Source organism: Acomys russatus, chromosome 20 (genome assembly GCF_903995435.1).
Source record: "Acomys russatus chromosome 20, mAcoRus1.1, whole genome shotgun sequence".
Taxonomy (NCBI): Eukaryota; Metazoa; Chordata; class Mammalia; order Rodentia; family Muridae; genus Acomys; species Acomys russatus.
In genome coordinates this window covers 69,990,778-70,002,909 of record NC_067156.1, presented here as the reverse complement: position 1 = coordinate 70,002,909, position 12,132 = coordinate 69,990,778, and the positions used below count along the sequence as shown (strand labels likewise).

The window sequence follows — 12,132 nt, the reverse complement described above, 5'->3', positions numbered from 1 at the left end:
ATTTTCTAGTATGCAGAGGGTAGACTTCAGAGACTTTCAGCTTACATTTAGCTTGAGTCATCTGAGTACTGTGTTCTAAGTGTACAGTAATAGGTGCCCACCCTTATCCCCTGAAATGCAGCCACAGGCTATTTTGATAGTACTGTTTTGGGGGCCACTTGGACAACTCTCACCAACTATTGGAAAGGACACTCCTCATGCCTTGTACTGGGGATGATTGTATTTGAAGTGTTGTTGTTTTTGGTTGTTGTTGTTGTTTTTGTGTGTGTGCGTATGTTTTTTTTTTTCCAAGACAGGGTCTCTCTGTGTAGCCTTGGCTGTCCTGCAGTCGCTTTGTAGACCAGGTTGGCCTCGAACTCACAGCGATCCTCTGCCTCTGCCTCTGCTTCCCAAGTGCTGGGACTAAAGGCGTACTCCACCACACCTGGCTGTATTAGAGTTTTTTTTTTTTAATTAAAGAATTAGTTACTACTGTTTATGTTAGAGTAGTTTGCCTTCATGTATGTCTCTGTGTGCCATGTATGCGACACTTGTAGAGGCCAGAATTAGGTGTTGGATCCTTGGAACTGGTGCTACAGATGTTTGTGAGCTTCCATGTAAGTGTTGGGGAATCAAACCTGTGTACTCTGGAGGAATAGCTACTGCTCTGAACCACCGGAGATCCATTCTTCCAGTCCCCTAGTCTATGGTTCTTGGTGGGGGGGACATGGCCAGCCAAGGTTCTATAAATGATATGTTTAAATGTTCTTATGTTGCTGTAGGAAAATATGTAACTTCAGCAGAATTTCAGAAAAAACAGATTCTACCGTGCATGGATTACTCAGCTTGTGTAGCTGGGAAGGTCTCTTTGGCTTCATCAGTTTATCCTGATGTTCAGGAACAGCACGCATAGTGATCCAGGGTCCCTCAGGCTGTCTTTCGATTATCCCTTTTTAAAAGCACCCAGTTAAATAAAAATCTATAGTGTGTGTTTCTGTGAATTAGTTTCCATCATTTGGTAAAGCAGAGACTTTCGTGAAATTGCTTTTATAGATTGCTGTTCAGGAATACTTAGTTTTGCCACATAAACTAATATGGTAAGTGTTGACATTTTTGTTTGTTTGCTTTTGCTCTTTGGTTTTTATTTAGAACAAAATGCAGAGTTTAGTTTTATTTGGCTAAAGTTCAGCATGCACTAATAAAATTCACATTACTGTATTTACTTAGAAAAAATATTTGGAATATCAATGATGAGTATCAGAATGAGGGTAACTTATATTCTTTGGAGAGAAGGCAAAAAACCACATCAATGATAAATTGTCAGGTAGTAGTTGTGGTGCACATCTGTGACCCTGAATTATGGTAGTTGTGGTGCACACTTGTGACCCTGAGTTACAGTAGTTGTGGTGCACACACCTGTGACCCCGAGTTATGGTAGTTGTGGTGCACACCTTTGATCCTGAGTTACAGTAGTTGTGGTGCACATCTGACCCTCAGTTATGGTGGTTGTGGTGCACATCTGTGACCCTCAGTTATGGTGGTTGTGGTGCACATCTGTGACCCTCAGTTATGGTGGTTGTGGTGCACATCTGTGACCCTCAGTTATGGTGGTTGTGGTGCACATCCGTGACCTTCAGTTAGTCTGGGTATGGCTGAGTTAGGACAGTCAAGTGCAAGATTAATATGGGCCAAATAGTGACTAGTCTGAGCTACATTAGTGATTCCAATCCTTGTCACACAAGCTGAGGGCTGGGAATGAAGCTCAGTAGTAGAGTTGATCTTTAATATTGCCCAAAATATACAAAACAAGCAATGACACACATTATATTTATGTACTTACATGCATATTTTGGGTAGCATTTTTTAATAGCTTCTAACATTCAGAAGTTGTTAAAAGAAAATTCACCTGCTAAAATCCTACTTCGTGATTCCTTTAGTTTTCTGTTTTCAGGTGTATGTTGGCTTCAGACATTAGAGAATTAAGTATTACTTTAAGCTGCTGATATTTTAAAATCTTTTCTTTCTCATTCTGTAGCCAGTCGTGATATTTCTGATGAAACAGCATATATTTGGTAGTAATGACTACAGTCAGCTTAAGAAGGGGTTTTCTTTTGAAGATAGTCTGTGAACAATATTTATATCATCAACATTATATAATAGAGGCTTAATTTGTAGTCATGTGACATTGCTGCATGTTTTTATTAAAAGCAAATTAGAAACATTTTAACTGAAACTAATGTATTAATGTAAATGCATCTTTGATAGTATCTTATCTGTTTTGATTTCAAAAGCTAAAGGAAAATATTCTATGAATTTAGTCTGTAGAAAATGAAAAGAATTTAATTTTATGGGAACAATCTTAAACAGTACATTAGGCTTTTGCTAATAACATGCCCATTAAAAACTTCATTATGGTGTAGTCTATGATCTTCATATCACATCGAGAAGGAAGTATGCGGTTTCATGACGTCTCACCTGTGACAGGCTCTCTTGTGTCAAATGTACAGTGCATTGACTTCTGGACTAGCTGCCAGACAAGAGCAGCCAGTGCCAGTGTGTCACCAGCTCCTGTAACTGAAAGCACTCCCTGAAGCCAGTCTGTGTGGCAGAGTCCTAGATGAGGTCTTCATGGGTGCTGACCATAAAAAGTTCATCAAAGTAATGAGGCGAGGAGAGAGCTTGGTGCTCATGGGCAGAGCTCAGCACCAAGGAGTGTGAACTGGCTCCAGCTGTGACAATAAAACAGCAGGTGGCTGCTGTCATTAGGGGTGGCAGATGAGGCAGGGGACTCACATGCAGCCCACAAAACTCTCATTTGTTAGCCATCGTCACTGTACCATGCAAAATAGCTTCCATCTCAGTCAATTTTACTTTGCAAAATATTATACATAGCCATAGAATATTAGAGCCCTGAGCACACAGGTCTGCTCTGCCCTCCTCCGCCTCCCTCCTTTTTCCTCTGTGCTCTCCTCTTTTGTCTGTGTTTGCGCCTCACTCTACACTCCTTCCTTCACCGTTTTTGCCTACAAGCCCTGTTTGTCAGCTCATGTGAGGCTCTCAGTGTTAACTCAGTAAAGGTCTGTCAATTAAAGAAGTTGGTGCCATTTTTGTCAACTGGCAGTAATTGTTATTTCAGGCTGAATACTTAATTGATACCCCCGTTTATTGATCCATTTAAGCTTATGCTCCACTGGGAAGAGTTTAGAACTATAGTGGCAGAAAGAGAGGAAACACAGTGGAATTGTCAGATGGTTTTTACCAAATGACTAGTTGAGGAACTTATAGATTCCAGAATTTAGTGCTTTCTGAGTTTCAGTTTAGACGTAGTATGACATTGTTGTAACAATCTATGGTTTTATGATTTTTTAGTATACCTTATGATTGAAAGTAGAACTGTAGGTCAAAGTTTAATATCTCACTTGGGAAGGGTAACTTAGAGTAATAGATACCATTATTTTTAGTATAGTAAGAAGAGGAAAGTAATGAAGTCTGATAGTAACTGGAAAAAAATCTAAATACAACTATAAAAATTGGGTGGTGTGAAATTCCTTCACCATTCTCTTCCTCTGTTTAAAGGGACACTGAGCGCTGAGTTAGTTGAACGCAGTACTGCTAAAACAACCTGTTCTGTTCTGTTCTGTTCTGTTTGCTCACGGACAGAAAACGCTGCAGAGAATTCAACCAGCAATAACATAGGTCAATTATTTTGCAAAGTGTCCTTCACTGTGTCTGTAGGTAGTATATCTAGAATACATTAACTATCACTAATTAATTATTTAAATTATATGTATATATAGGCTTATACTGTTGTTTTCACACATTACTTCTTTTTCTGTGTGTGATTTGTTTAAACAGTGAGTCCTTTGGTTTCTTTGGTGTCCCCAGATTTGTTAATTGGATCTGGTTTCCGTCATATTGTTGTCTTTGATATGTCCTTATCATTTCTGTTGAGTGTTTCCTTATTTCTGCGTCAGAAGCTCTTCCAGTCCAGGAGTGCTGATCCTTCTAATGGAGGACTGTGTGTGTAAATCTTTCTCTTCCTGTGGTTGAATTCACTGTCTTAGAGTTTCCTTTCTTTGAACTTTAGTCTTAAAGAATTGTTTACCATCACATTTTCCATTCCATTTCCTTAACAGGAAAATTGAGATCTTACTTCTCAGCCTTCAAGCTTTATTCCTTGGCCCATCAGTGGCTAACCTTGGTACGCACGCAGTCCACAGGGACCTTCCACTGTGCACCTTCTCTCGGGAAATCCTAGTTAGCATTGAATTTCACCTTTTCTTCAAAAGTAGCCTAAATTCTTTTCTTACCTACTTTATAATTATCATTAAAAAAAAAAAAACTTTCTTTGTGATACATAGTATACAAAATCTGAAAAGAAAGCTTAAGTGAATGATGAAGTGGGATCTTCCTCGGTTGAGCGGGGTGGTGGGCTCTGCAGTGTGACCCATTTGAAAATATCTGCTTTCCTTTTCTATAGATTTGTTTCTTCTAGACATTTAATACTAGTAAGGTCATTCAGCATGTGCTGCTCCATATATGACTTCATTTATTTGGCATGATCTTTCACAGCTCGTATATATTATATGTGCCCTGTGTGTTACTTTTGCCTGGCTGATGCCATACTGTAAGGATGTAGTGGCTTACCCACTCAGCATTTTGTGGACCTCTGCATTCTTAATGCTTTTCAGGCGCCCTGGAGTGTGTTCCTGTAAAGCGGGTAATGCTGTGTGGGTGCAAGGTGTGTGTTTTCACAGCCCGTGGCTCTGTGTCTGAAAAGGAGATGGCTGTTTCATGCAGTAACAGAGTGTGCAGTAACCACTATAGCTTTCCACAAGAGCTGTACCAACTTTTGTCCTCTGTAGCAGTATGCCACACTTGACATGATCTTTTCAAAGCTATAGCCAATCTGGAGGGTTTGAATGGGGTGTCCCTTGCTTCGGTTTTTAGAAAATTTCCCTGATGACTAAATGGGTTTTATTTGATCATTGTCTGTTTTTTTATTTCTTTATAGAAAACTATTATTCAGGCACTTCACCAAATTTTAATTTGGGTTGTACTTTTATTGTTTAGTTCTTGAGTTTCTATATAAACTCTTATATGTGGTAGATATTTATTTATAATATATTTATTATATACTCATTTCTAAGATTTTATGCTTTTAAATTATTTTTTCCACTTCAGTTGACCATTTTGGTTGGTCCAATTTGTAGAATGCCAGTATTCATAGTGCTTTTCAAAATTCTTGTTTGTAAATTTAGTATTATTAGTGTTCCCTGTTCATTCACAAGTTTTAGTCCCCTTGCTCTTCCTCTGCCCACCCCAATTAATAATAATAATCTTGAATTTGCGCTTTCTTGATCTTTTCTTGTAACTAACTTAGAGTATATTGTTCCCTTATTTCTATAAGATTTCATTTCAGTGTTCTGGGCATTATTTTCTTCCTTTCTGATCTTTTGTGTTTTGTTTCTTTTTCTAGTTATTTGGATGGTAATGTTAGGTTTTTCATTTAAGTATAGATGCTTACAAATAAGAATTTCTGTCCAACTCTCAGCCCCTTTTGTGGTGGGGTTCGTGGCCAGGGCATGCGCGTCTGTGCATCTTGCTTTTATTTTTTCTTTGATCCATTGCTTATTTATGAGAATATTTTTGGATTTTTGTTGTTGTTTTTTTTTTGTTGTTGTTGTTTAGTTTTGGTTGTTGTTGTTATTGTTGTTGCTGTTTTTGTTTGTCTTTTTGAGACAGGGTTTCTCTGTGTAACCTTGTTTGTCATAGACTTGCTTTGTCTATGTCATCAAATTGAACTCAGAGATCCTCCTGCCTTTACCTCCCCAAGTGCTGGGATTACAGGCATTTGCCACTGCATATCTGGCTATGACAATATTCTTTAATTAATGTATACTAGCTAATTCCTTTTTAAGATTTTGTGTGCGCGTGCACGTATACAGTTAGAGCTGAGATCTCTTGGAAAGGGAATTACAAGCAGTTGTTTTAAGCCTCCTGCCCTGGTTGCTGGAAACCAAGCTCCATTCTATCAAGCATTGTCAGCTCCTCAGCCATCTCTCCTGATCCTAATTTCACCAGTTAATGAGCTTCCCACATAGGTTCTGTGAAGGAGTCTTATGCTCGGTGTGGCTCACGGCTGTCATTGACTCGGGGCTAGCTTTGCAGTCTGTGCTGTGCACTGGACACTGTTTCGATTGTGCAGGGTAGTGCTTTTTTTTTTTTTTTTTTAATTCATTCTTATTACATCTCAGTGGTTATCCCATCCCTTATATCCTCCCATTTTCCCCTTACTCCCCTCCCCTATGACTGTGACTGAGGGGGACCTCCTCCCCCTGTATATGCTCATAGGGTATCAAGTCTCTTCTTCGTAACCTGCTGTCCTTCCTCTGAGTGCCCCCAGTCCCCCCCCGCCCCAGGTGACATGGTCAAATGTGAGGCACCAGAGTACGTGAGAATGTCATATCCCACTCTCCACTCAACTGTGGAGAATGTTCTGACCATTGGCTAGATCTGGGTAGGGCTTTAAAGTTTACTGCCTGTATTGTCCTTGGCTGGTGCCATAGTTTGAGTGGGACCCCTGGACCCAAATCTACCTATCATAATGTTCTACTTGTAGGTTTCTAGGATCCTCTGGACCCTTCTACTTTGCTATTCTCCCATGCTTCTCTCATCTAGAGTCCCAATAGTATGTCCTCCCCTCTGTCTCAGTTTCCTGGTAAGTGAAGGCTTTCGTGGGACATGCCCCTTGGGCTAGTATGCAGATATAAGTGAGTATATACCATTTGAGTCTTTCTGCTTCTGGGTTAACGCACTCATTATGATCATTTCTAGCTCAGGGTAGTGTTTTTGGAGTAGAAGTTTTTAAGCGCCTTAGAGTTTATGGTTTGAATTTCTGCTTCTTCATTCAATTCTGTCAGTATTTGCTTTTCTTTTTAGGTGTACCAAAACTTTTTATTGTTTTTCCATTCTATCTGTACTTACTCATCATCTTGAAAATTCCCTCTTATCCTTTTCAGGATCGGTCCTTGTCTAGGTAATCTATTTTGTACAGTATTTGTCTGTCTACATCACCTTTCCTTTGGGTACTGAGTGTGTGATGCTTTCCTCCATTATTCGAGTCATTGCAATGTGATGTTTGATATCTTTTACTACCTTCTGGATGCAAAGGTATTTGCATCTTAGGGTTCCATTGCTGTGATCAAATACCTCAGGCTGCAGCCAGGGCCACCAGCCTAGAGGTAGCACTGCTCATGGCAAGCTGGGCCCGCCCAAGTTAATGATCACTTAGAGCACTGTGCTCTAGGCTTGCCCACAGGAAGTGTGTGGTGAGGGCACTTCCTCAGTGGAGAGCTCAGGTTGTCATGGTTAACAAGCAGACACTTTTATACTGAGAGAGTAATTTTCCAACCCTCTGGATGTCTTTGTTTTAAAGTCCATTTTCAGGCCTCTGCCCTTGGATTGCAGTGTATAAGCCCGTTTTCTTAGCCTTGGCTGTTGACACGTTGGAGCAATGCTGTTTGTAGTTGCCTTTTGGTGGCTGTTTGTCTGCGTGTCCATCTGCCTCTTTTGTTTCTCTGTTTCACCACATATATTTTATTTTGTAGGTTATGCTGGCATGTTCTTATTTATCTTTTTAATTCGATTTGTAGTTCCATATATATATGTGTGTGTATGTATATATAAATGTATGAGTGTGTAATATATATTTATATATAATTTATATATGCATGTAAATTTTATGTATTTAAATTTTCTTAATTTTTACCCTAGGGATGACAGTAAACATTGTAACTTACATTATTACTGTTTGCTGAATACCAAATTAATTTCAACTATGCAAAGCTTTGCTCCTGTGTAGCTTCATTCTCTCTTCCTCTATTTTATTACTGTGGTTCAGATTTTTTTTTTTTAATACATTTTATGTCCTGTTGTAATTGTTGCTCTAAGTTGGTATCTTTCAACCAAGCAAGAAACAAAAAAGAGGTAGAAATAAAAGATAATTTTATATCTTTTCATCATTTATCCAGATAATCACCATTAAGTGTCTTTTATTTCTTCACATGGAGGTAAATTTCTGCCTTTTCCTCTCAGTTTCAGCCTGAAAGATTATCTTTACTATTTCTTGTAGGGCTGATTCGCCAACTATTAATTTGTTGAGTTTTTATTCATCTAGCTCTCTTCCTATCTCTTTGTGCTTTCATTTATACTTTTTTGTTTATATAGAAATCTTTATTTACTGGTGTGTGTGTGTGTGTGTGTGTGTGTGTTTTTTTAAGATTTATTTATTATGTATACAGTATGCATCAGATCACATTACAGATGGTTGTGAGCCACCATGTGGTTGCTGGGAATTGAACTCAGGACCTCTGGAAGAGCAGCCAGTGCTCTTAACCGCTGAGCCATCTCTCCAGGCCCCCGTGTGTGTTGTTTTGAACAGCATGTTCTTCTGTCTTGAGTAGCCTGGAGGCTGAGTCACCTTCTAATCTTGATGGTTAGTAGCAGGCTTACTAACCTAATCTAAGGGTAGTTAGTTCTGTTGTTGTCTGTGGCGTTTCCCTGTGTTTGGCGCTGGTTATTAGATTATGCTGTCTGTCTTTGTGGATCTTTTTCATGTTTGTTAGGTTTCATGGATGTTGCAAATAGTGTTTTACATGAATGTTATATTTTCCCACTAGCCTCCTGTATGGCTTCTCATCCCACCCATTAGAACTATCATGTGATGCTTGCTTTTCTGCTGTTTCCTCTGTCCGTCCTCTGTGTCTTCTGGTCCCGTTCTGCAGTCTAGCGCGAACATCTCTGTGCACATCAGTTGTCTTTTCTCTCTTTCTCTTTCCTTTTTGCTTTTTGTTCGTTTGTTTGTTTTTTCTTTGTTGTTGTTGTTGGTTTTTTATTTAATTTTTGTGTTTTGATGTGGTGGTTCATTTCTTCTCTTGATTTCAGTAAATTTCTCATTTGGTTATTCTGCTTTTCAGTTACAGTGACCTTATATTTGGTTCTTTGACATATTCAAAATCCCTTTGCTGATAGTCTCCATTTGTCAGCCTATAGTTGAAATAGTTTTCCCATGTTTTTCTTTGCTTTGCACATATGTGTTTGCACTAGTTAAGTTGGTGATTTTTTTGGTAGCAGTTCCTTGTGTAGTTGTCAACAGGGTTAGCTTGTATATGAATATTTGAACACTTTTTTGTTTTCTCTAATGATCTAAGTTATATTCTAAGCAGAAATGTTTGATAGTTCCTGTTTTCATGTGTGTGATGGAACCATCAGTTGTTTCTTTCTACTTTTCTTCTATTCTTCTGCAGTATTCCAAACAATCCCATTCTGGATCTCTTTAGAATTTTTTGAATGTTGCTCACCATATTCTTGTGAGCTTACAGGTCTTGTTTTCCTCAGTCGTGAAGGCTTCTGGGAGTCTTTCCTTCATCTCAGAGCATACAGCTTCCTGCTTCTTACTGAACCTGATGTTTTGTATCTATTTTAGATGTATCTTATCATATATGTGATTTCCAAGATTTTCTTCCAGTTTGTGATTATATCTTCAGAAGAGGAGAATTTTGACATTTTGGTATAATTTAGCTCATTTGTGACTAATTCCTATAGTTCTCAGGTGGAAGTTGGAAGCTGCTGTTTCTTGTCCTTCCTCTGTGTCTATAACTCTAATGCCACTCTTACCTTAGGCTTTCTGTAACTCACTGTTTTTCCTCTATTTTTGGACCTTTTCTTTTTCATTTATTATATTTGCACTTACACTCTTTGCAATTTGTTAAGTTTTTTTTTTTTTTTTACCTTTTGCAATTTATTGTAAACATTTGGAAGATTTTTTTTTCTTATTGTTTTTCTAAAATGTTCCCATTTCACCATACATCTCTGGACCTTCTAATTTACACCTCTTGGAAATGAGACAGCTCAGCGTTGCACTGAGCAAACTTCTTAGACGAAATTCTTCAGTAACCTTTGTTTGGTGGATGCAGTTCTTGAGTGGTGCTTTGTGGTTTTTGCTCCCATGGGGCTCAGTGTGTCCCTGATCCCTAGGGAGAGTACAACGGAGGTGGGGTGTTCACCACTTCTCGCTGCCTCCCATTTTATCCTCAATTTGCACAAGATATTAGGGAAGAAATTTGAAAACAAATTATATATAAAAGTGGAAACCTATTTTTTGTTTGATTTACTGATTAGTGTTGTATTCCCTGACATAAATACTCTTGTATGTTTTAGCACCTGCAGATTCAATCAGTAAGGCCGACATCGGCATCACGTGCTTCAGTGGGAAGAGAGCCTGGATTACTGAGAGCTGCTCCATCTCTTGAGCTGCTTCATCCTTAGCATTCTCTTAGGTGGTTGACTGCTTATAGATATTCTGTCCCTGTCATTTCTTTATTTAACTCCAAGATACTTCACTCTTATTTTTAATTTTGTGATTAAATCTCTTTATGTAGACTATGCTGCTTTCCGTCTCCCAGTCCTTCAGCCTTAGCCTCCTTCATAGACCGTTTTGCAGACATAAGCCAGATGACCCAGCTCAGCACGTGAAGGCTCAGGTTTACAGAAGTGTGTATCTGTTACTATTGTGGTTTTATATCTAATAATCCTTGTAAAATAGTTATTGTTCTATTCTGGAGATAAATTCTTTTCCCAGTAAAATTACAGTTTTCATTTCTATTTATTTTTATATCATTGCATGTGTCTTTACATAAAGTTTGCTATTATAAGAACTATGGTGGCCTTTCATGCACAAGTAAAAACACCAAGACATTTTAATATTTCAAATCTTAGGCATTAGCTGGGCAGACTCTCAAGTAGCTCTCTGCTAACTGACTACCTAGCCCCACCCAGCCATGTGGCTAGCTATAGCTTCCAGGACTTTAATCACATCCTTTTTCTAACATCTCTTCCCAGCACATGAGATTCAGCTGGCATCATGTGAGGAAAACGGACACATGGTACCTAAGCTTAGGTAGCCAGCCATGTGGCATAATTTAGATTAGTGTAATGGGGTATTTTAGAGAAGAGCCTATCTATATGGCCTAGGTATTTGTCTCTGGGAGCTTAGGGCTGGGAGGAAAAAAGTGTGTGTGTGTGTGTGTGTGTGTGTGTGTGTGTGTGTGCGCGTGCGCGCAGATTCCTCATGATCCAAATTATCTTGCTATTCTGCTGTCTTGTCAATACTTTATATTTAACCTTTTCATAAACCCATGAGGCTAATAACCTAGTGCCAGAATACGATGGGTGTATTCTTTCATAAAACCAAGCTTACAAACCTAAGTGAGAATGTGCTTACACATATAGTGCAGGTGACAGTGGTTGTCATATTCTGTTTTTTACTGCTGTGCTGAGCACCATGACCAAAATCAACTTTGGAATGCTTATTTCTTCTTAGTGCTTTCTATTAATCAGAAATAGAAACCAGCACAGGAACTGGTGCAAAGGTTGCAGAGAGCTGCTGTTTACTGGCTTACTTTCCATAACTTGCTCAGCTTCCTTTTTGTAGAAGCTAGGACCACCTACTTGAGGTGGTGTCACTTACCGTGGGGTGTGGGCCCCTCCACATCATTTGTTAATCAAGGAAGTGTCCCCCACAGACTTGCCTACTGGCCAGTGTGGTGGAGAAGCTTTCTCAGTCAAGGTGCCCTCTACCCACATGGTTCTAGCTACTGTCACGTCAAGTTGAAAAGAGAGATAACTAGTGCAGAAAGTATATTTCTGTTTATATATTTTTCTTTTTAAATCATTGCACACTTTCTTAACCCCACAACTAAAATAAAATCCTTTGTTCTTTGTATTAGTTGCTCGAGCTTTCATTTCTTTGTTTGTTCATTTTGAAAAGGAGTTAATGAATTTCACTGACCTTATTTGTGAAGATGTCATTAGTACCCCTTTTGCTATTTTTCAGTAGACTGTACTTTTCGTTGGTCAGCTTGCAGTTCTAACGAGAGTTCTGTAGAAAAGTCATGAGGCACGAATTTTACTGTTGCAATTTCAACTTCTTGCCTACATTTCCTCTAGGAATTTAGAGTGACCAATCTTCTGCCTCAGCTCTCAGTCGGGATGAGCTGGTGATGTCTGCATTGCATTGTGATAAGAGTTTTAAGGAATCTTTGAGGAAATAAAATGAACTGTAAGCTGTAAGCATAATGTATTATCTTTGGT

General features: G+C 38.8%; 1 protein-coding gene across 2 annotated transcripts in view; it reads left to right on the top strand.

Annotated features, from left to right (window-relative positions):
- Znf407 (zinc finger protein 407) overlaps positions 1-12,132 on the top strand; it is a 422,429-nt gene that overhangs the window by 157,800 nt on the left and 252,497 nt on the right. The gene's annotated exons all lie outside the window — the stretch shown is intronic.